The following is a 24,505-nucleotide window of genomic DNA, read 5'->3' as shown; positions in this document are numbered from 1 at the left end:
CCGCTACTAGAAGGTAACTCACCTCATACTGCTGAAGTCCCGTAGACATAACCCCACATTGCTGAAGTCCCGCAGACTTCACCCTAGTTGCTAGATGACAGATTCATGAACTGTCAGCACAAAAATAACACCCAATTAATAATTGGGTCCCAACACATAATCATAGATACTCACTTGGATAATTACTACATTACCCCAAGGTTGACTTTATACAAGCCCAAGGCCCAATCCTTAGGCCCAAAGTCCACTAGGAAATTAAAGCCCAACATATGGCCCAATTTTCCAAATTGGGCCTAGGCCTATACATGGTCTTATTCTAAGGCCCAACATCATACAATAATTAAGGCCCAACTATGGTCCATCTATGGCCCAATTCTACAAATTAGGCCCAACCCCTTACATGGGACTTACCCTAGGCCCATTAAATCATTTTAGTCCATATAATTATTCTTGGATGGCCCATTATTAATCCAATCATCAAGGCCCAATAGAAAGGCCCAACAATAAACCCAAGTGAAATTAGGGTTTCACATAAAATGATGATTAGGGTTAAGTTTCCTACTTAACCCATTAAGGACTTAATCCATAAGTCCATTATCGCTTAGATTAATCTTTGCCAATGCTTATTATTTAATATCTCAAGTTATTAAATAATTCTTGTGTGACCCGAATAATTCTTAAAGTTAGGGTTTTAATGGCATTAGGGTTTTTCCAATCCAAATATAAGCCCATTTATCAATTTGTTGGCCTTTTATGTCAATTAAGGCTTTATCGGTCCTATCAAGCCTACTAAAATATTATTAAGCCCGTTAGGGTTTTATTAGGTCCATTAGAGTCCCTTAAGCTTCGTTAGGCCCAATGGGGTTTCAAGGCCCATTAGGGTTTTAGTCCCTTGTCAAATCATCCAAACGAGTCCAAACACCATTAAAGCACACCGCCACCCGACACGGCAGCCGGTGGCGGCAGCCACCACCCTAAGGTGGTGGTTTTCAAGTTCTTTTATTATTCCAAGCTGTGATTTACATTTTACAATGATAAATATCAAAATAAACACACACTAAACAATTAAACACACACACACACACACACAACCACCTTGTGGTGGCCGGCGGCGGCAGATGGTGGCAGCCACCACCTCACGGTGGTGGTGGCTGTTCTCTAGAATTCCAGCCAAACAAAACCATATACAACACACATATAAGCTAATGAGTTGCAAGATGCAGCCCAGCCCCCCACCTAGTGGCGTTAGTGACGACAACCGCCATATTAGTGGCAATAGTGGCGGTTTCCAACGTGGCAGCGGGAGAGGATGGCGGAGCACAACCGAGGTTGTTAGACTGAACCTCAAAGGTGGCGGAGGACATAGGGAGGTGGGCAGCAGCTGTAACGCCTGTGTTTCTGGGCTTGCCATTTTTAGCAATGTGATAGTCTAGGTTAACCTTTGTAACCCGTTTTGAAATAATATAAGTGTATTATTTGAGTATTATGTGTTTTATGCTTAATTGCTTAATTATGCGGTTTGATTAATTAAGAATAAAAATAAGCGTCAAAATTTAAGTGTAAAATAAACTTGATATCTTTAGATAATGTTGTAGTAGTTGAAACAAGGTTTCCGAAGATATAAAGAATGTCGAAATCCGAGTTATAACGAGGAAGTTATGACCTGTCGAAGTTTCGCGACAGAACCGGTAACGCTGATTAACGTAAAAAGTGAAATTTACGTTAGAGCGATATTTAGCCTTAGTGATCTAAACGAGAATCGAAGATCTCGTTGTTAGTATCAAAGCGATAAAAAGTTAGGCGAGAACGGACGTCAAACGAAGAAGTTATGAATTTATAACGAAATTTTCTGTCCCGTCCTATTAAAAATAAATAATAAAAATAAAATCAAAATTAGCCGATGGAGTCTAAACGAAAGTTGAAGAGCATAGTCTCACATTCGCGTGGATATAAAGAACGTCGAAAACGGAGTTCGTATGAAGGATATATGAATTTTCGAAGTTTATTAAATAATTTATAATTAAATTTAATTATTAAATATCGGCCTTATCCGAAGACGAGTCACCGGACTCATCCGGAGTACGCCCAGCGTACAGCTAGAGTGTTGACACTTCGGATGACGCATGCAGTGACGCATTTTGGAGCCCGTACGCCCCGCGTACAGGCGTATGCCCCGCGTACTTTCGAGGCATCAACCTCCTGTAAATAGGATGCGAGGGTTCCGAGTATTCTTGCTCATTTCTTCTCCTCTTTGTGCCGAAACTCTGCGTTTTTACCCCCGAAGCCACGATATCATTCCCGAGTCCCGAAGCGAGTCCCGAGATCCTGAAGATCCCGAGAAGTGCGGTTTCCGAGCCGAAGCTCTGCCCGCGAGAAGTTCGATTTTCGTAGAGATCTTCCAGATCTGTTAAGGATTACGACTTCTGCAAGCCGTAGTGTTGTCTGATCATCTTCTGATCAAGTGAGTGTGTAGTTACTTTCTTCTAACGCATAATTATGAAGTATTTTATACAAAATACGTGTTATGTGTATAGTTTTGTTGTTATGTACGTGAATGTATATTCACTCTCTTTAATCTCATAGATCCGATTTGTTTTCTATGAAATACGTGTTATGTGGGTATGCCTCATCTGTTATGTGGAATATATATTGAATGAAAATGATATACAGGTTTTAAACTATGTATAAAAATGTATATTTTTATCTACTAATATGTTGGGTAGAACATGGGTAGATAGTTGGTGTGTAATAAACAGATGAGAGGCCTCGATGTTGTTGTTGTTGTTGACCTAGTTATTCAGCGGAGTATGGATAATGACCACAGACTCCTTCTAGATAGTCTCGTGGAACGCTAGCAGGTTCATAACCTGTAGGTGTTGTGAACGATGTGTTCACCGGTGTACTCTATCCCCCTCATGGTTGCCTTAGGATATCTATTGTTGAGGAAACCCCTTGGCTGTAATGTCCGTCCCGATGAAAATCCTAGATTAGGTCCCTTGAGATAGATGTTGTTTTAGGGACGTAAAGTGAGGATAACGGGAATGGGTAATCGGGATAGTGATTGGTTGGTGAAATTAAATATAATTTATTTATTGTGGGTTGAAAACCCTATATGCTCACCAGGCTCCCAAGCCTGACCCACTCAGTTTTATTTGAATTACAGAAAGTGGCGCAAGGGCGTAAGATGGACGAACCATCAAGTTGTTTTGTTTACAAGTCTGTATATGTATATATTTGTTGAATGACTTGTAATGTTATTGTTTATGCTTAATGGTCTGTATCGGAACATGACACCCCGAGTTTTAATTATATAATGAAAATGCATCTCTTGATGAAATGCTTTGATAAATATTATTTTATCATGTTTTGTTTTGGGAACAAATTCCGCAACTCTTTCAAATCAAAAGGATTTACTCTGAATTTATTTTAAAAGCATAAATGAAAATCGGTCTTTTCTGGCCGTGATTTTGGGGATGTCACAGTTGGTATCAGAGCATTAGTTTAAGCGAACTAGGAATTTGTAGGATTTCTAAACTTAAACTTAGAATGCTTAGTGGAATTTGAGAGGTGTGTCTGTTGGATTTTAGACACAAGCACTAGTTTATTTTAGGAACGTTGCCTAAAATGCTTTTATGTGCTAAATGTTATATGTTGCCATATATGATATTATTTGTTCGGATCTACGGTTTGTTGCCAACCGGATCTGAAGGTTTATGTGTTTAGGATTCTAAGCATATGTATACGATATTAGAACTAGCATGTAATCATTTGGAGTAATAAGGTGAAATTATTCGGTGTGTAGATCAAAAATGGTGAGAACAAGGAGTGGCGCTGGAAACGCGGATGAAAACAGGAATCAACCGCCAATGATTGAGCAAATACCTGTTGTAGCCGCAACACTAGAACAGATCACCATGGCTGGAGTGCAAGCCATGATTCGGGCTATGTTAGCCGAACAAAGGGAGGAGATGCGACAAATGTTGCATAATAATAGGGACGAACCTGTCATACCTATTGAGGAACCTGAATTGATTCCCGAGCAATCAGAGGAAGGGAACAATAGTCTCATTTTGAGTCAAGTTGGGACTCAAGAAGAACGAAGGAACAATCTGGAAAGGAGAAACAACAACGATGGGCGAATGTACAAGAATTTCTTGGGCGCCAAGCCTCCAAGTCTTTCTGGGAGCCCAAAGCCTGTTGAAATAATGGATTGGATCTCCGAAATGGAGATGGTATTTGAAAGTTGCGACTGTAGCAACAAACAGAAGACTGTCTTTGCAGTCAGACAACTGAAGACTGGAGTATTAAGTTGGTGGAAGTTGTTGGCAGATACTATGCCACAAGGGAAAGCCCTGAAAATATCATGGGAAGAGTTCTTGGAACAACTAAGGGTGCAATATTGTTTAGAGATAGATCTGATTGATCTGAACAATGAGTTCCAAAACTTAAAGAAGGGGAGGATGAGCGTAGACGACTATGCTATGGCATTCACTGAGAAAATGAAATTATTTCCGTACCTAGTGCCAACGGAACTCTCCAAAATTGAGAGGTTTGCTAATGGACTGCCTGGCGACTTTGGCCCGACAGTCAAGATGGCAACTACTCTGAAAACGGCTGTACGTGCAGCTAAGAATGTGGAAGCCCAACAGAAGGAAAAGGGTCTGGAAAGGATAGAAGTTGGTGAAAAGAGGAAGTTCGATGGAACTTCAGGGTCCAATAAGAAAAACAAGTTCTCGAAGTCTGGTTCAAGGGGAAGTGGGGGCGAAGCGAAATGGTGCGACAAATGTAAGAAGAAGCATCATGGAAAGTGTGAGGTGGTGACCACATGCTACAAGTGTGGAAAGCCAGGTCACTATGCCAATGAATGTACCCTCACTAAGAAAGTTTGTTATGGTTGTGGTGAGGAGGGACACACGTCGAGGGATTGCCCGAAGAAGAGGGAGGCAGCTAGACCCAACATTCCGCCAAAGACAAAGGCGAGAGCATTCCAGATGACACTGGAAGCTGCTAAAGATGAAGCTGATGTCGCTTCAGGTACCTTTCTCGTTAACAATTTGCCTGCCCAAATTTTATTTGATTCCGGAGCCAACTACTCCTTTATATCGCATGAATTTGGTAGAAAACTAGCCTTGGCTGTTGATAGACTAGATAATGCTTTATTAGTCGAAGTTGCTAGTGGCAAGTTTGTACCTGTTAGCTATCGTATGAAAAACATCTTGATCGACCTTAATGGGAATAAGTTCCACGAGGAATTATTGCCTATCGAACTTAATGGTTTCAACATCGTGTTGGGAATGGATTGGCTTAGTGCCAATGATGCCGAGATATTATGCAAGAAGAAGATAGTGAAGGTAAACCCGCCTGGGAAGGAATCGTTTATGGTGTATGGGGACAAACGTCGAGTGAATTCTGGAATCATTTCCCTAATGAAAGCCAGAAAGTGTTTGACCAAGGGATGTACATCATATTTAGCATTCATGATTGATGCTAAGAAGGAGAAGAAGGTGACGTAGAGTATTCATGTGGTGTGTGATAATCCGGAAGTATTTCCCGAAGATCTTCCTGGATTACCACCTGATAGACAAGTAGAGTTCATAATAGACTTGTTACCAGGAACCACGCCAATAGCAAAAGCACCTTATCGATTAGCACCGACGGAGATGAAGGAGCTGATGATGAAACTTCAGGAGTTGTTGGACAAATGTTTCATTAGACCTAGTTCATCACCCTGGGGAGCTCCGGTGTTATTCGTGAAGAAGAAAGATGGAAGTATGAGAATGTGCATCGATTACAGAGAGCTAAACAAGGCAACAATAAAGAATAGATATCCATTGCCAAGGATTGATGACCTATTCAATCAACTGCAAGGTTCGAGCTATTTCTCGAAGATCGACGTAAGGTCAGGATATCATCAGCTGAAAGTGAGAGAGCAGGATATAGAGAAAACTGCGTTCAGAACTAGATATGGACACTACGAGTTCTTGGTTATGTCGTTTGGACTAACCAATGCTCCGACAGCATTCATGGATTTAATGAATAAGGTTTGTAATCTGTTCCTTGATAAATCCGTGATAGTGTTCATAGACGACATTCTGATTTACTCGAAAGGCTAGGAGGAGCATGGCAGACACTTGCGAGTAAGTTCTCCAAATGTGATTTTTGGATTTGTGAAGTCCAATTCTTGGGTCACGTGGTCAACCAAGAAGGGATAATGGTTGATCCAGCGAGGATTGAAGCTGTGATGAAGTGGGAACAACCGAAAAGTCCCACCGAGATCCAAAGCTTTTTAGGATTAGCCGGATATTACCGAAGGTTTATCCAAGGCTTTTCTTCGATTGCTACTCCATTTACATCTTTGACCCACAAAAGAGCTACATATGCTTGGAGTGATAAGCATAAGGAAGCATTCGAGAAGCTAAAGAAGAAACTATGTGAGGCACCGATACTTTCTCTACCCGATGGAGTTGAAGACTTCGCTGTTTATAGCAATGCGTCTGGTGTTGGATTGGGTTGTGTTTTAACCCAAAGAGAAAAGGTGATAGCATATGCGTCTCGACAGCTGAAGGAGCATGAAAAGAACTACCCGACTCATGATTTGGAGTTGGTAGCGGTAGTTTTCGCTCTGAAAATATGGAGGCATTACCTCTATGGCACAAAGTGCAAACTTTTCACTGATCATAAGAGTCTCCAATATCTCTTTAATCAGAAGGAATTAAATATGAGACAACGACGCTGGCTAGAATTACTCAAGGACTACGACTGTGAGATAATTTACCATCCCGGTAAAGCTAATGTTGTTGCTGATGCTCTCAGTCGGAAAGTCAATCTTGAAAGGAAAAGGACAAGAGCGTTGAGAATTGAAGTTGTCTCGACTATTTTAGAAAGTATAAAGAAAGCTCAAGAGGAAGCTTCTGAGAAGAATGACCGGAAGGAGGAACGTTTGGGCAAAACGTTGGTGTTTGGTTCAAACGGTCATGGATTGAAGGTGTTCCAAGATCGGATTTGGATACCTAAGATAGGAGGAGTCAGAGATCTTCTGATGGAAGAAGCTCACAAGATCATGTACTCGATTCATCCCGGTAGCACTAAAATGTATAGGGACCTAAAACCCTACTACTGGTGGCCGACGATGAAGCTGGATGTTGCAAAGTATGTGGCCGAGTGTGTGACTTGTGCGAGAGTTAAGTCACAACATCAGAAACCGTATGGGAGTTTAGAACCTTTACCTGTGCCTATGGGTAAGTGGGAAGACATTGCTATGGATTTTGTCACTAAACTGCCCAGAACAAAGAATGGTCACGACATGATTTGGGTGGTCGTCGACCGATTCACTAAGAGTGCGCATTTCATAGCAGCCAGGGAGAAATGGTCTATGGAAAAGCTTGCGAATTCTTATGTGAAGGAAATTGTGAGACTTCATGGTGTTCCGCTAACAATTGTGTCGGATCGTGATAGTCGTTTCACCTCAAGGTTTTGGAAATGTCTACAAGAGGAAATGGGTACCAAGTTATGTTTAAGTACAACTTACCATCCGTAGACTGATGGTCCGAGTGAAAGAACGATACAAACACTTGAAGATATGCTGAGAGCGTGTACCTTGGAATTCCTAGGTAATTGGGGTGAACAATTACCATTGGTAGAATTCTCCTATAACAATAGTTTTCACTCAAGCATTAAGATGGCACCTTACCAAGCTTTGTATGGACAAAAGTGTCGTACGCCGTCTTGTTGGCTTGAGGCTGGGGAAAAGCAGTTTATGGGACCGGAGATGGTTCATCAAACTGCTGAAAAGTTGAAAATAATTAGGGAAAGAATGTTAGCAGCTCAAGATCGTCAACAGAGTTATGCTAACAAAAAGCGAAGACCGATGACTTTTGAAGTTGGAGATTCGATTTTGCTTAAAGTCTCGCCGTGGAAGGGACTTATAAGATTTGGTAAAAGGGGAAAGTTGAGTCCAAGGTTTATTGGACCGTTTAAAGTTCTTCAGAGGATTGGGAACCAAGCTTACAAGCTCGAACTACCAGAAGAACTGAATGGAATTCATAACACTTTTCATGTGTGTTATTTGCGAAAGTTCACGGGGGAAGTTCCCGACATGATTCCACTTTCGGAGTTGAGAATTGATGAGAACAAAAGGTTGACTGAAGAACCAGAGGCAATTGTTGACCGAAAGACTAAGAAGTTGCGACGCAAGATGGTCGAGTTAGTGCTTGTCCGATGGAAACACACGAATGGGCCGAATCTCACATGGGAGACGGAGAGTGACATGATGGGTCGCTATCCGCATTTGTTTGTTGATGTGTGATTCCGGGAACGGAATCATTCTAAGGTGGGGAGAATTGTAACGCCTGTGTTTCTGGGCTTGCCATTTTTAGCAATGTGATAATCTAGGTTAACCTTTGTAACCCGTTTTGAAATAATATAAGTGTATTATTTGAGTATTATGTGTTTTCTGCTTAATTGCTTAATTATGCGGTTTGATTAATTAAGAATAAAAATAAGCGTCAAAATTTAAGTGTAAAATAAACTTGATATCTTTAGATAATGTTGTAGTAGTTGAAACAAGGTTTCCGAAGATATAAAGAATGTCGAAATTCGAGTTATAACGAGGAAGTTATGACCTGTCGAAGTTTCGCGACAGAACCGGCAACGCTGATTAACGTAAAAAGTGAAATTTACGTTAGAGCGATATTTAGCCTTAGTGATCTAAACGAGAATCGAAGATCTCGTTGTTAGTATCAAAGCGATAAAAAGTTAGGCGAGAACAGACGTCAGACGAAGAAGTTATGAATTTATAACGAAATTTTCTGTCCCGTCCTATTAAAAATAAATAATAAAAATAAAATCAAAAATAGCCGATGGAGTCTAAACGAAAGTTGAAGAGCATAGTCTCACCTTCGCATGGATATAAAGAACGTCGAAAATGGAGTTCGTATGAAGGATATATGAATTTTCGAAGTTTATTAAATAATTTATAATTAAATTTAATTATTAAATATCGGCCTTATCCGAAGACGAGTCACCGGACTCATCCGGAGTACGCCCAGCGTACAGCTAGAGTGTTGACACTTTGGATGACGCATGCAGTGACGCATTTTGGAGCCCGTACGCCCCGCGTACAGGCGTATGCCCCGCGTACTTTCGAGGCATCAACCTCCTGTAAATAGGATGCGAGGGTTCCGAGTATTCTTGCTCATTTCTTCTCCTCTTTGTGCCGAAACTCTGCGTTTTTACCCCCGAAGCCACGATATCATTCCCGAGTCCCGAAGCGAGTCCCGAGATCCTGAAGATCCCGAGAAGTGCGGTTTCCGAGCCGAAGCTCTGCCCGCGAGAAGTTCGATTTTCGTAGAGATCTTCCAGATCTGTTAAGGATTACGACTTCTGCAAGCCGTAGTGTTGTCTGATCATCTTCTGATCAAGTGAGTGTGTAGTTACTTTCTTCTAACGCATAATTATGAAGTATTTTATACAAAATACGTGTTATGTGTATAGTTTTGTTGTTATGTACGTGAATGTATATTCACTCTCTTTAATCTCATAGATCCGATTTGTTTTCTATGAAATACGTGTTATGTGGGTATGCCTCATCTGTTATGTGGAATATATATTGAATGAAAATGATATACAGGTTTTAAACTATGTATAAAAATGTATATTTTTATCTACTAATATGTTGGGTAGAACATGGGTAGATAGTTGGTGTGTAATAAACAGATGAAAGGCCTCGATGTTGTTGACCTAGTTATTCAGCGGAGTATGGATAATGACCACAGACTCCTTCTAGACAGTCTCGTGGAACGCTAGCAGGTTCATAACCTGTAGGTGTTGTGAACGATGTGTTCACCGGTGTACTCTATCCCCCTCATGGTTGCCTTAGGATATCTATTGTTGAGGAAACCCCTTGGCTGTGATGTCCGTCCCGATGAAAATCCTAGATTAGGTCCCTTGAGATAGATGTTGTTTTAGGGACGTAAAGTGAGGATAACGGGAATGGGTAATCGGGATAGTGATTGGTTGGTGAAATTAAATATAATTTATTTATTGTGGGTTGAAAACCCTATATGCTCACCAGGCTCCCAAGCCTGACCCACTCAGTTTTATTTGAATTACAGAAAGTGGCGCAAGGGCGTAAGATGGACGAACCATCAAGTTGTTTTGTTTACAAGTCTGTATATGTATATATTTGTTGAATGACTTGTAATGTTATTGTTTATGCTTAATGGTCTGTATCGGAACATGACACCTCGAGTTTTAATTATATAATGAAAATGCATCTCTTGATGAAATGCTTTGATAAATATTATTTTATCATGTTTTGTTTTGGGAACAAATTCCGCAACTCTTTCAAATCAAAAGGATTTACTCTGAATTTATTTTAAAAGCATAAATGAAAATCGGTCTTTTCTGGCCGTGATTTTGGGGATGTCACAGCAGCTTCCATCGCAAGTTGATTTCCCGGAGGTTTCAGGTCGCTCACGACTACCCATCAGCGAATAGGTTCCAATCGTCAGCCTCCCATGGTCACGCAAGCTGCACACAACATCTATGGTAGCGGCACATTGGTGGTGATTGTGGTTGGGATGCGGAAAACAGAGGACGAAAGGAGAAGGTAGCAACACAAGTCGTAGCAGCAGCCATGAGCTTCGTCGGCGACTATGGGGCATATCAAGTCAAGGTAGCGACAATCTGCAAGTAACAGCAACGTGGAGAAGAAGAGAAGAGTGTAGCGACAACCTCACATCATGGTTTCCGGCGACTCAATAGTTGACGTCGTGCAAAGCTTTGGTGGACACTCCGGTGGCTAGGAGACGGTGGTAAAGGAAATAGCGGCTAGAGGATGAAGATGAAGTGGGGTGGCGGCCGGTTTATGATTTTAGGGTTAGGGTTTGGCAATCCTTTAAATACCCGTTCCAAATTTAAGAGTTTACCATAATGGCAGAACTGGTCCCTCCCCATAAACACTTTTGCAACATAAGCCCCAAATTTACTCCTTATACCCCTGCTCCCTCTATTCTTTTCATTTTCAGTACAAAATTTACCAAACAGCCCCCAATATCTTAATTATGACATATTCAACCCCTCCACCTCATTTCCTTTTACATTAAATCCAAATAATTACCACGGAGCCCCTGACTTCATAAGTATTTCTAAAATGAGTCCCAAACACACACTATTAACTGGAATCGGGGGAGAGCAGGTGGTGTAGCTGGTATACGCTTTAGAAACAGGCTATCGATAACACCTAATTGAATAGAGAAGGAGCAACTACACAAACTGGATGAAGTCTTCACCACGTGAAGCAAAATAGACGAACTGTTACTTCAAATTAATGAATTTGTAACTTAAAAGGAACCATACCTGTAGACGATGCAGATAAACGAAAGGATGTGGAGATGATTTGAGTAAAGTTTAGACTCAACTGCGTCGTTAATAGGGAAGGATGTGGAGATATCAAAGTAGACACGCTGAAACTGCTTAAAAGATAATGTTTTTTCTGTAATTTCATGAAAAGAAAACAAAAATAGTACTATAGAAACTGAAAATCAAAGTACTTCAGTAAATGTACTTACCACCAAAAGCTGAAGATGAAGCACCAAAGGCTAGGGTTGAAGAAGCTCCAAAAGAAGGCATTGAACTACCAAAAGCATGTGAAGAAGAAGCACCAAAGAATGGTGAAGAAGCTTGTGTACCAAAGACACTAGTAGAAGTGCCACCAAAAATAGAACCACCTGTTTATGCACCAAAGGGAGATGTGCTACCAAATGGTTTTGGAGCAAATGGGTTGTTATTTGCATTATTGGTCTACCCAAAAACTGATGCGGACCCAAAGGGACTATTGGATGACTGCCCAAATGCTGTTTAAAGAAAACAGAAGCAATTAGAATCATCATGTTGTTGAATATTACATGATATTCACTTCAAACTATATGAAGTAGCTTGACAAAAAGAAAGAGTGTAACATATGTAAAACTCTTCTGCTAACTTTTTCCAATAATCAATGAGAAGAAGTAAAGTAGCCACAAGTTATTTCTTATCACATATGAAATCTACACAAAAACCAGTCATTGAAAAGAGAAATACAGATGTATGCAAATTGGCAAAGACACTTGCCAGAATCCTCATCAATATTTTTTTAAAGAAAAAGCTAAAAGACAGATGCATTAAAGGAGAAACAAAAGGAATATGCATATCAACATCAAGTGGAATAGGTTCAAAAAGGTAAAGAAACGAAACTTACGTTGCTAGCACCAAACATCATTCTTTCCTATAAGTTCACAATACACGTCCCGATCCAAATTCTGTAAAAATTCCAAAACATCATACAGATGACACAAATCGATCCATAATCAAAAACATTCAAAATGCGCTCTAAACATCTTAAAAATCTGAAAAATATAGTAAAACACTGATATTGGCATTTTCACAAACACTTGGAGTGCATCGTTTGAATAGATATTGATGATTACGTACATTCTCTATCAAATCGAATTTAGGATGTAGTAGGACGATACCACCCAACAGATTTAAAACCACAGACAATCTCGTGTGTTACACATATTATATGATGTTCCTTAGTATATTAGCTTCATCTTCCTTTAAATGGTGCGCCAGAAGGGTGAAGAAAGACACCAACCCATTTACATATCACAGACAAATTAGACAACGAAGACCCTAAATTCCATTTTTATAAGCAAACAATAAGCCCTAAAACAGATAAACAAAGATCTGGTACTAACCCTCAGAAGCTGCTGCAAGTGAAGCAAACATGAAACCGGAGATTACAGAACCTTTTCTCCATTCGTCCGGCGACTGCGACGAAGAACAGGGCCAAAAGAGAAGCCTTGGCAGTTAAAGGAATTACTATCTCCTTTATCTATCGAAGAAATCGGGTCCCTACGACTTTTGAAATGACAATTACGCCATCGAAGAAATCGAGTCCCTCCGCTGCGGACCGGTATCTTCCGCTCAGACCCACCAACTCACCCTCAGTTAGAAAACTCCTGTGTTTCACCAACATCAACCGGCGACTTCAGCTTCCCGTCGGAGCGGGAGTACATCAAGAATCAGAAAGTAGAAATTTATGGAAAGCATGAAAGAGAGAGAGACAAAAAAATGGACCGTATGTGGGAAGGTAGCGTTGGAGACATCGATATCAGGTGAGTAGGTGGTGGAGAAAAGACGATCAGGATGAAACGGTAAGAAGAAGGTGGTGGGTATGTAGAGCAATTGGAACTTTGAGTCGATAACACAGAGATAACACAGAAGATATTGGATAAAGAGGCGGTGGGAAGGATCGGAAGCGGATAAACCCAAACGATGATCAACATGTGTATAAAAGAATGTAAATATTTACATAAAATGCCCAGGTACAAAAACAAAACGGAAACAACACATTCGGGGGCTATTCTTGCCAAAAAGTATACAACTTCACTATTCAAATTGATGCTATTCTTTAATATATATATATATATATATATATATATATATATATATATATATATGAATTACATTAAAAGAATGGCCGATGATGACTATATTCATAATATGAGTTTTAGATTCAATTCAACAAGCCCATTTAATTGGTGACTTAGCCCATTAAAAGCAAAGAAAGGCTTTGTTTCGTGTGTTAATATCATTTGCTGCACTAGGAGATTAAATTAACGTCTTTTCCTCTAATTCGTTTGATTATCTCTGCCTATCCCATCATGACAACTTTTTGTTGGTAATTTGGCTTCTTCTACCACTTGGTCAGTTGGCTCATCATAAAATATGTATTATTTAAAATTTCATCTTTAATGCTTTATGTTTTAGTTTAATTTAGTTATTCAAATAGAAAACTTAATTAGCAAATTAGTTGTTAACTTGTTATGTTGTTGTGATATTAGGTTTAAATCTTTAATTGTGAATTTTCAATTTTAATTTGTGTTCGTAGGATTTAAACGAAATTTTTTAAAGGAACATTAAATGTTGGTAATAGTAATGAAAGTGGTGGAACCACAACTAGAAACTATTCCATCAAGCTTTGATCTTAACAATCTTTCTTTGATTCAACGGATAAACCAAAAATTATATTCTATCATGCAAATCAAAGGGATGAAATAAGGAGAACATATTTGATTAAATGACATTGATTTTTCATCAATAAAAATTTATGATTAGATGTCAACTTTGAAATGTAAGACTTTTGCGATAGTTATTTTCAATGAAATTGTAATTTTTTAAAATAATTTATCTTGTTATCATTTATCGGGGATTTTTTGTGCTACCCCTTATAAAAGTATTTGGTTCCGCCAAGAATATGTGATCGAATTGCAAGCAATATGATGGTGGGAATGAAATACTAAGTCAAGGTTTGCTATGGTAGGATGTTGGGGTGGTGCGTTTTGACTTTTGACCGATTGGTTAGGTCTATTTTTGGTGAAAATAAGAAAGAAATTTATGTTAAATTAAAAGAGAATTTATAGAATGGTTGTATAAAAGATTGAAGATTAAATAACTATTTATCGAACATGCACAAAGAAAGTAAATTTTAATAAAAAATAACAGTTGACAGATGTCTTATTTTGAAATAAAGGAGAAATGGGAACGATTTCTTCACCATGACGAACTCTTCAAATGGTGATGCAGCCTAAAACAGTATGCATGTGGGTGTTGAGAGGGGATAGTGGGTAATTCTACAAGATTCAATTTTTTTTCATTATATATTTTTATTTAAAAATAAAAAGTTATAAAGAGAATGGTTTCCTTAGCCTTTGAAAATATTTAATTTTTCAGGACCGGTCTTGTCAGTATGGTCTTCACCAAGACAAACACTGTTGTACCAACTCAACATCCTGCAGATTGTGGGGTATGTACGGTACGTATTTTAAGTAGTTGGATTGACCTTTTATCATATTTTTATACAAAAACTTATTCAAATACTAATAAGGTTTTAAAAAACTACAACCGAAGATGTTATAAGTGGGGGACATTCTCCAATATAGAAAGCTAGCCGAAGTTATTTTGAAACAAAATAAAGTAATATAAATACTTAAATTGTTATGTTGAAATGAAATGATTTCAATATATTATATTTTGGAAAACAACAAAATATTGATGCCAATGGCATGTGATTGTAATAACTTTTTATGCTACACGATAAAATAAGCGTCTTTATATTTGTTATCTTCTCTAGGAATCTTTTCACATGATGTATCCGTTCTTGTCTAAGCTTAATCTGTCATTATTAGATCCACAAAACATCGACTAGTTTTGACCAATTCCTCTCAAGAAACTCACTAGATTAATTATGTGCACAGATTAAATTGGACCAGTCTTTTTCCCTCCTATGGATAAATTTAACATGCATATTTTCTATGTTGATAAGTAAAACCAAGAAAGTGATATTTTATTGATAACATATCAAATTTGCACATGCTTACCCAATATCAGACACAAATAAAGGTTGAACGCATTGAAAGATCCACATTACAACTCTTTTAACAAAAACTCTCCAATTCTTCGCTAAAGATGGACAAAAACGTATCCAGTTGTTTAGCAGGAAGAGACACTCCGATTTCAATATCAGCATGTGACTCTTTGGAAGCATTAACAGAAATCGAACTATTGTAATCTATTGATATGGTCTCATGCTTTTTAGGCTTCCCCCATCCAAAATCCACATCGTAAATCTTGGTCCTTGGTGTCCCTGACACACTAAGCCCCGGAATTGGCAAAAAGGCTGTCTTGATAACCGTTTCCCCATCTACAATCACTCCATTCTTCTTCTTTAGTGTTTCACTTAAAACCTTTCCAAATAATTCAGCAGCAGTAAGAAATCCATTGTCGCCTGCTAAGATTGTGCTTTTTATAGTTGGTGTGATAGACGCCCCTACACAATTACCAAAATAAGTTGGAGGAACTGGTGGATCGAGGCGCGACCTCCAATCCACAGCACAAACAAACCTTTCTAGATCATCGTCTCCATTCCTTTCTCCAATAAGAACATGTGATTTGGCCATGCAACGCCACATGTAAGCACATGCCACCGAAAAAGATGATACGTATTCCAGTGTTGGCAGTTGAGTGGATACCCATTTCTTAAGCCGATTGATGTGTTCTTGGGTCAATACAATGGTGGCTCTAGCTTTATCTGTAGGGCTAACAAGGTGAGGAGGCTGGTATTCCATAGTAATAGCTGGAATCCCCGGTATATTTAAGCAGAGTTCATCTAAGGAGCTCGGGTATTTAATCACTCTTTCGTAAAACGGTAAAGATTTATTGGCTAAGAAGAACTCATCTGTACCATGTTTAGCAATCGAGCTCCACGCCTTGAGGAAATTATACCTTGTGCTCGCATCACAAAGGGAGTGGTGGTTGGTGAGCCCAATAGAGATGCCGGAGTTAGGAAAAAGTGTAACTTGGACAGAAAAAAGAGGGACAGAAAGATAGTCGGATACTTTTGTGGCACGTCCTAATAGAGGTACAAGTGGATAAAACATGTCGCAGTTACGAGGATGATAGCCTGTAAGATCGTTGAAATCAAGATCACACTCCACAAAGGTAACCGAAACAGAGTCACCCTCTACATGACGGATTTCGGGTTTTCTTTCCGAATTTGGTTCAGGAAACAAAATTAAGTTGCCTGCAAATGGAAAGAAGTGTTGAAGAGTGATTGATAATGAGTGTTTAAGGTTTGGAACCACTTTTTCCAAGAAATCCTCTCTAGAGTGAGGGAACTCATAAAAGAAAACCTGGTGGATAGGGAAGAAGGGTATCCATAACATGTCGAAGAACGTAAGCGGCAGGGTCCTTTCCCCGACGGTGGCAGGTGGCGGAGACACTCGACTGTTCTCCAGGATGGTCAGCATATCGGTTGTGGTGTTTGTTTAATTGGGTGTGGTTTGGTTTGGTTTATGTCAAAGTTTGCAGCTGGTGGACTTGTATTACCAATATCATAGATGGTAGGGAAACGTCATGACTGACGATAGCACCCTTAAATATTAATAAATTTGCGTTCTTCGTCTGGAAACTATGGCTGTCTTTGAAAATTTATTCCAATAGGACAAACGTCGGACCGTTTAAATACTTTTTTTATCGTCCAATAATTAACAAATATGAATAAGTTATTTGGATTTTTTTATTAAAAGATACTATATTATATATAAATTTTGGAACGTGTAAAAACTAAAACTAGAAGATATAAGTAGGCAGTACTCCATATAAACAACACAGTGTCAATTTAAATAATCAATAGTTCAAGATGATCCGGTGGCACTACAAAAATTAGACTTTGAGGGCAACGACACCTATGCCTACAACAAATATTGTCGACGATAAGTTGTCGGCATAAGGTTGATCAAATTTTTTGGACCTAAAGATTTATGCCGCCGACACATCGTAGTCGTAGCTTCGGTGGGATGAAAAACAATTATACAGTTTTCTCAAAGCATATGACAACGACCTATAGTGGTGGGCTACCGTCTGTGTAGTGGGTGCATAGCATCCTTGAGAAAATGTATTGATATGACAACCCTTCCCCTTTCTGATACGAAGTGGATGTGGAACTCGTTAGTCCCAGAAAAAGTAAATATTCTCGCTTGGAGAATCATTCATGGTAGGCTTCCAACATTGGTTAATCTAGCAAAATTTGGCATCTCAACATCCACCGCATGCAAGATTTGTTATGAAAGTCTAGAAACCGAGAACCATCTTTTTGTTGAATGTGTGATAGTAAAAGAAGTATGGCAGAGAGTATCTAGTTGGTGGCGGTTGCTGGACTCCAATTTTCAATCGATTGGAGACCTTCTCAACTGTAAGAAATTGCTAATGGGCCACCAAAGGCTGTCGGATATCAATGAGGCAGTTATGCTAGTGTTCTTATAGGTAATATGGAACTATCGGAACTTGAAGGCACACTCCTCAGGCGTAAAATCGCATTCGTGCTGGCTTACGAGGTACAATCCATGGCCTTATTCTGGATTAATGCGAGGAAGCGAAAGGGGGATCCCCTCGGATGGGTCGAATGATGTTGTGATCCTATTCTAGAATGCTACTCTAGAATGCTACTCTAGACTGTAGTCAAAAACCTGTTGGTGTGCACAACTTCACCAAGAAAACAAGCCGGGGACAACGACTCAAGTCGTCGTAATACGCTTCCAATTGCTTGCAAACTGCTTACAGTCGCCAGAAACTGCTTGCAAATGTCTAAAACTGTAGGAAAAAGCTTTAGTCGTTGGTAACCACCGAAAATGACGCAAAATTGTTAGGAAAATGCTCCCACTAGCACACCCCACTATGGATCCGCCAATAACGATATGTCGTCGGTATAGGTTGTGAAAATTATAATTTCTATTATAACAAATCACTGAAATCGTCTCTATGGTTGTGAAAAATTGTGCATTTTGTCCCTAAGTTTTTATTTACTCGGTCCTTCCTTAAGTTATGATTTTGTAACGTCTGTCGTCCCTATCTCCCTATCAGACATAAAAGGACGATACTACAACTTTTTTTTTTTTTTCATTTATTTATTATTGTTTCTTTATAATTTATTTTTATTATTCAATTATTATTTATATTTTACAAATACGAGATGGAACCCCATATTCTTGCCTCATACATCTCTCATTTTCGATAACCATTTCCGACAAACTTTGCTCGTCGGACGTCATCTCTGACTACCTCATCTCATCGATAACCACACTTATTTCTCATTCTCACTTACCGGAGATGAAAATGAACAACTGAAATCATACAAAAATCTCTAGGGAACACAAAAAAATACCAACCCTCGCACATCCCATTCATAACCAAAACCTACAACTCTTTGGAACTAATATGACTCCATTTTTCAAATCTAATTTCAATCTCGAATTCAGAAAGAGAATCCAGATACGAATAAAAGAAATCGATTTCATAAAGAGGATCTAGAGATGTGAAGTTGTAAACAAAGGGGAGGGGTGGTGGCGTAGTGTTAGCTCTGGTCGATGGCGACATAACTGGGTGAGAGATAGAAAAAGGTTCATGATAACGATGATGGTGTTAGCACTGACGAGTCTAACTTACGAATGTTTGCTTAAATCTAATAAAAAATAACACAAACACTAAATCTGAGTTTAGATCTAGGTCTGATGGCATATTGTTTGCTCCGGTGGCAACGACATAAATATGTTAGGTCACCAGCTAATATGGGTCTCCGATGGTGCAAGGGTTTTTGATTTCGATCACCGGTGGATCCCTAAGCCACTGAAGAGCTACATCTAGAAACGATGAGATGCAGCTACACATGGAAAGAATGAGATGGATTTTGTGTTATGCAAATAACTTTAGAGAAGAGAGAGGAAGAGGTAAAGTTTAGGAGGGGTCGGTCGATTGTACCGATGAAAGGGTAGGGGTAAAAGGGCCATTTTATCTTATTCTAGCTGTTCATCTTCATCTCCGGCAAGTGAGGGTGGTTACCGGCGAGAACAGGTGGTCAGAGATGGTGTCCGACAAATGGAGCATGTCGGAAATAGTTGCCGACAATGAGAGAAGTACAGACAAGAATATGGAGTTCCATCTTGTATTTGTAAAATATAAATAATAACTGAATAATAAAAATAAAGTTAAAACAAATAAAAATAAATAAATGAAAAAATAGCATATGGCATTATAGTCTTTTTTATGTCCGACAGGGATGAAAGACGTAACAAAATCATAACCTAATGACTGTTCGAGTGCAACAACAAAAAAAAAAAACATAAGGACCAAACGTGGAATTGCTCACAAACCACAGGAAGGATTTAGTAATTTGTTGTTTCTATTTTTTTATATACCGTGTTGCATAAAAAGGAAACATCGTTTTTGGGAAAGCTATACCGACGACAACTGGTGGACATAACATTGTGGCAATCCGCGTGAAATGTATCCCGACGACAAGTTGTCGGCAAATATAATTGCTTATAATTTTTTTTTTATTTTCGATAAAGAGCACATGACATCGTTTTCATTAACCCTATATCGATGGCTTGTCATTGACATAGGGAGTGATTGTCTTTGGTACGTTAAACCCCTCGTCATTCACAGTCACACACACGAAGAACCATCCCAAAATCTCTGAGCCAGCAACTGCATTTCCGACACGATTTCACCGTCTTTCACCGATAGAAAACTTCACACTACTAGAAAACAACATTTTTATGACACGCGAACAATGACACACACTATGTAACGACGTAAATTTGCAAAGCAAAATTTTCAATTTAAAAACACATTTATCACAGTAATAAAATCTCAAAATGTCACAATGTCAAATTGTAACGACCTGTCTCTGGTATGTTGTTTTCATGTTATTTTTTTTAGAAGTTTCAAGAGGGACTCGGTGAGTCTATAGCCCGACTCGTCGAATAGAGACGGGATTTTGAGCAGCGTATAGATCGGCGACTCGACGAGTCCATATTCGGGACACGACGAGTCCGCCTGCCAGGAAGAAACCCTAAATCCTCGGGTTTGCACCCTCTTTAAACCATCTTATGAGTCCCAAACTCGTCTCCTTCACCCTCAGAGCATCATTTAGCAAACCCTAACCATTCCTTGAGCATTTGAGAATTTCTTGCGTGAATCTTGAAGTTTTGAAGAGAAGAAGGAGGCTAGATCCAAAGGAGTAGAAGAAGATCCAAGATCTTGCACCCACTACAGAGTTTATTGAGGTAATAATCGGATTTCTTCTGTTTCTATGATTGATTCTCCATTATAAGCACATTTAGTCCATTTTATCCATTTCTTAGCTTGTTTATAGTAGAGAGATCACATTGGGTTGATTAGCCTTCGGATCTAGCCATGTTTCCGTTCCAAAATGTAGATCTAACACTTTATGGAGCCATTTTGCATGATAGCCCTAGATCTACTCTTTTAAGTGTGTTTTCAGCCTTTAAATCCCTTTTCATGCATATGTACACGTAAAGTTGGAAACTTTACGTGGTAAACAAGCCTTAGGAACCCAGATCTATAAATTGTATGTAGTGGTTTTGAGCAGAATTGAGTTTTTAGTAACTGCATGCATGCGACTCGGCGAGTCGTTCTTCGGACTCGGCGAGTCGATCCGCGAGTCCCCGATCTTTCCCCTTTGAGTGATTCCAAGTGCGGACCAGTGAGTAGTAGAATGGACTCAGTGAGCCTGAGGTTAGACTCAGTAATGGAGGGACTCGACGAGTTGTTCATACAACTCGGCGAGTCTAAGACAATCTTCATAAATTCAAGAACAACTCGTCGAGTTGTTCATACAACTCGGCGAGTCGGATGCAGATAGCCTAAGTTTTAGAATTGAGAGGGAACTCGTCGAGTTGATGCCATACTCGACGAGTAGCAGCGAACAGGGTTGAGAAGTGATTGTAGGGACTCGGCGAGTTGGCGGCCCAACTCGGCGAGTCAGGTCAACTGTAAGTTGACTTTGACCGAGAGAGTTGACTTTAGCCAGGGGTAAAAGAGTCATTTTACCCCAATGCACTTATTAGTATTTGATTGAGTGTATTTGTGGAATTGTAGCGAGGGAGATACCGGAGAAGCAGCAGATAGCTTCCAGAGTCATTCACTCAGCAACCAGATCACGAGGTGAGTTTCCTTCCAGTAGGAATGGGTCTAAGGCCACAATGCCGACCCGTTTAGCTAGTAGTAGTTTCTGGACTTCGATCCGATGCAGATTTTAGTATGTTTGATGCCTTCGTGGCGCAGACAGGATTTATATGTTATGTGTTCCGGGCTACAGCCCGATGCAGTATGCAGTTTATGTGTTCATGCTAGTTGATATGTTTATGCTATGCTATGTTCAGCAGTTCCAAACTTCTGTCCGATGCAGTCAGTTCCGGACTTCGGTCCGATGCAGTTAGTTCCGGACTTCTATCCGATGCAGTCAGTTCCGGACTTCGGTCCGATGCAGTTAGTTCCGGATTTCGGTCCGATGCAGAAGGCAAGGCCTCAGTAGTTCCGGACTTCGATCCGATGCAGAGGGCAATGCCCTGGTTAGTTCCGGACTTCAGTCCGATGTAGTTTCCGGACTTCGGTCTGATGCAGTGGGCAAGGCCCAGTATGTGTTTATATGTATTGTATGGTATGTGGTAGTTTGGGGGAGCTCACTAAGCTTCGTGCTTACAGTTTCAGTTTTGGTTTCAGGTACTTCCGCAAGCAAAGGAAAGAGCTCGGGTTGATGGCATCGCAGACGCCACAGTTTCAGTTGTCCTGGGAGTTGTTTTTAGTTTTTCATAGATGTGATTTGATACAGTCTTGATACACTTTACTCATAACACCTTGCTATTGTTTTTGAGATATTGACGTACGAGTTTTACTTTATGATATCAACATGGTGTTTTTAGTAATTATTAAACAAAAATTTTTGGTTCGTATTTTGGGATGTTTCAAGTTGGTATCAGAGCCTTGGTTTGAGGGATTCGGATACACTTTCGGGTGTGTCTGAACTCAAACTAAGGAAACAGTAAAGATTTTCAAAAGAATTTTTTTTTTTTGAAAATGATTTTTGAAGAAGAACTTAGAAAGAAGAAGAGTTTTTATAAAAGGAAAAGGGTGTGGCATATGCGATCAACCGAGTTCAAGTAAGTACTCCTAAATTACTCATACAAGTTATGTTATGATTGTCAGTTTTAGTTTCAGTAGAACAACATGCTAGAATAGGACTAACGATCTAGGAGGATGCCTTATGTGCCTGCTATATGTGTTTCAGCTTTACAAGATTTGCATGCTAGTATTGAGTGGACAATAGTAGGATAGCCTGTTTAGGTTATACCTGATGGTATGAACTTAGCATTATATGGTAGTACAATATCTCGTTATGAGAATAGATTTGCTTGAGTAGTTTCCTGTATCCGAATGCTGCTTGCTTTGTGCTTTGTGGGAGTTTGAGTGATGGGAGTTAGCCATTAGGTGAATACATCACATCATATGTGATTAGGGTTGAATAATCTCAGAGTGTTGGATTTGGCCCTATTGCGCAGCTCTTGTTTGAGTCTAACCGTTGTAGGGACGAGTCTTTTACTCGAAGGATTATTTGAGCCTCATCACATGTGATGGTATTCAGGTGATGACTAATTAGTATTACAAGGAGGCCTTCAGCAGCTGAGGACTGGTTGGAATGGAGTCAGAGATTTCCCTAGGGTAAGCCTAGGATGAAAGTAGCAGAGATCAGTAGTAGTAGAAGTGACTTGGTGGAGTCAAGGCAGTTCTTGAGGAAAGTACAGATAGATGTGGAAGGTAGTATGGGCCCGTACTACTGAAAGCAGAGGATCCGTAATCGAATCAAGGAAGGATGAGACAAGACTAGGAAGCTAGTATTGGTATCAATGATCCCTTGAGATATTTCAGTTTTCTGATGTTGCTATGATTTGTTTCAGAATGGTAGTTTTGCGTTCGAGGCCAGCAGTCGGCAATTCAGGTGCCGGAGGGGGATCAGGATCAGGCCCGGAGGCCGGGCAGTTGGATGAGCAGACCAGAGAGTTTCTTTCTTCAGAGATTACTCGTATCATACTGGAGCAGACTCCTGTGATCTTCGGTTCGATCAAGGAGGGTATCCTAGAGCTGATGGATGAGAGATTGGGCACCTTCCGTGCCGAGGTGGCGGCCATGATGGGGTCGCGCACACTTACATTCAGGGAGTTCGGGGCATGTGGAGCTCCAGATTATCACGGGGCGCGGGACCCCATAGCGAGTACTACATGGTTGGCGGATGTGGCCAACGCTTTCCGCACGAGCAGGTGTCCTGAGGCCGACAAGGTTAGATTGGTGTCCTGTCTTCTGAAGGATAGGACACGGGATTGGTGGGAAGAGGTCGGACATACCATTGGAGATGATGCGGCACTAGATGCCATGACCTAGGATGATTTCTCCACCAGGTTCAAGGCAGAGTTTGCACTGGTTATTGAGGTGCAGCAGTTAGCCAGAGAGTTTCAGGACCTCACCCAGACTACAGAGACCGTGGCGGAGATCACCGCCAAATTCAGGGAGAGGGATCTTCTCGTTCCTCAGTATGCAGCCGATGAGGAAATGAAGAAGGCCCGTTATCATGAGATGTTGCGGAGCGATATCCTCCAGTTTGTGAGTCGGTCTAGCTGTAAAACGCTGGATGACATGATTGCTAGGGCTCGGGAGAGGGAGATTGACCTTGAGATGGAGAAGAAGAGGAAACCGGAGGCGGTTTTGGGTACAGGTAGTTTGGGCAAGAAGCCCAAGGTTTTAGATCACAGATCCAGGAGTCAGCAGAGCCACGGTCGATGTGGCAAGTGTGGGAGATTACACGATGGGGTGTGCAAGGCAGGGAGTTACGGCTGCTACAAGTGCGGTCGGACTGGGCATTTGAGCAGGGATTGTACGGCCCCTGCTACCGCTATTGCAACATTAGATCTGATTTGCTTTCAGTGCAATTAGAGGGGACATAAAAAGTCCCAGTGTCCGAGTTTAGTTGCAGCAGGGAAGGTGGTTGCACCTGCCCCTGCTACTTTGAGGATTACAGATGGCCGGCAGGGCCGAGTCGAGGCGCCAGTGG

The 24,505-nt window shown here is 40.2% G+C and overlaps 1 pseudogene; it reads right to left on the bottom strand.

Annotated features, from left to right (window-relative positions):
- Nucleotides 1–15,367: 15,367 nt before the first annotated feature.
- Nucleotides 15,368–16,941, bottom strand: LOC145031164 (malonyl-coenzyme A:anthocyanin 3-O-glucoside-6''-O-malonyltransferase pseudogene; annotated as a pseudogene).
- Nucleotides 16,942–24,505: the final 7,564 nt, after the last annotated feature.

The sequence above is a fragment of the Lactuca saligna genome, chromosome 2 (genome assembly GCF_052625555.1).
Source record: "Lactuca saligna cultivar CGN05327 chromosome 2, ASM5262555v1, whole genome shotgun sequence".
NCBI classification, from domain to species: domain Eukaryota; kingdom Viridiplantae; phylum Streptophyta; class Magnoliopsida; order Asterales; family Asteraceae; genus Lactuca; species Lactuca saligna.
The sequence above is the reverse complement of the archived record's forward strand: the minus strand, read 5'-3'. Positions and strand labels throughout refer to the sequence as shown.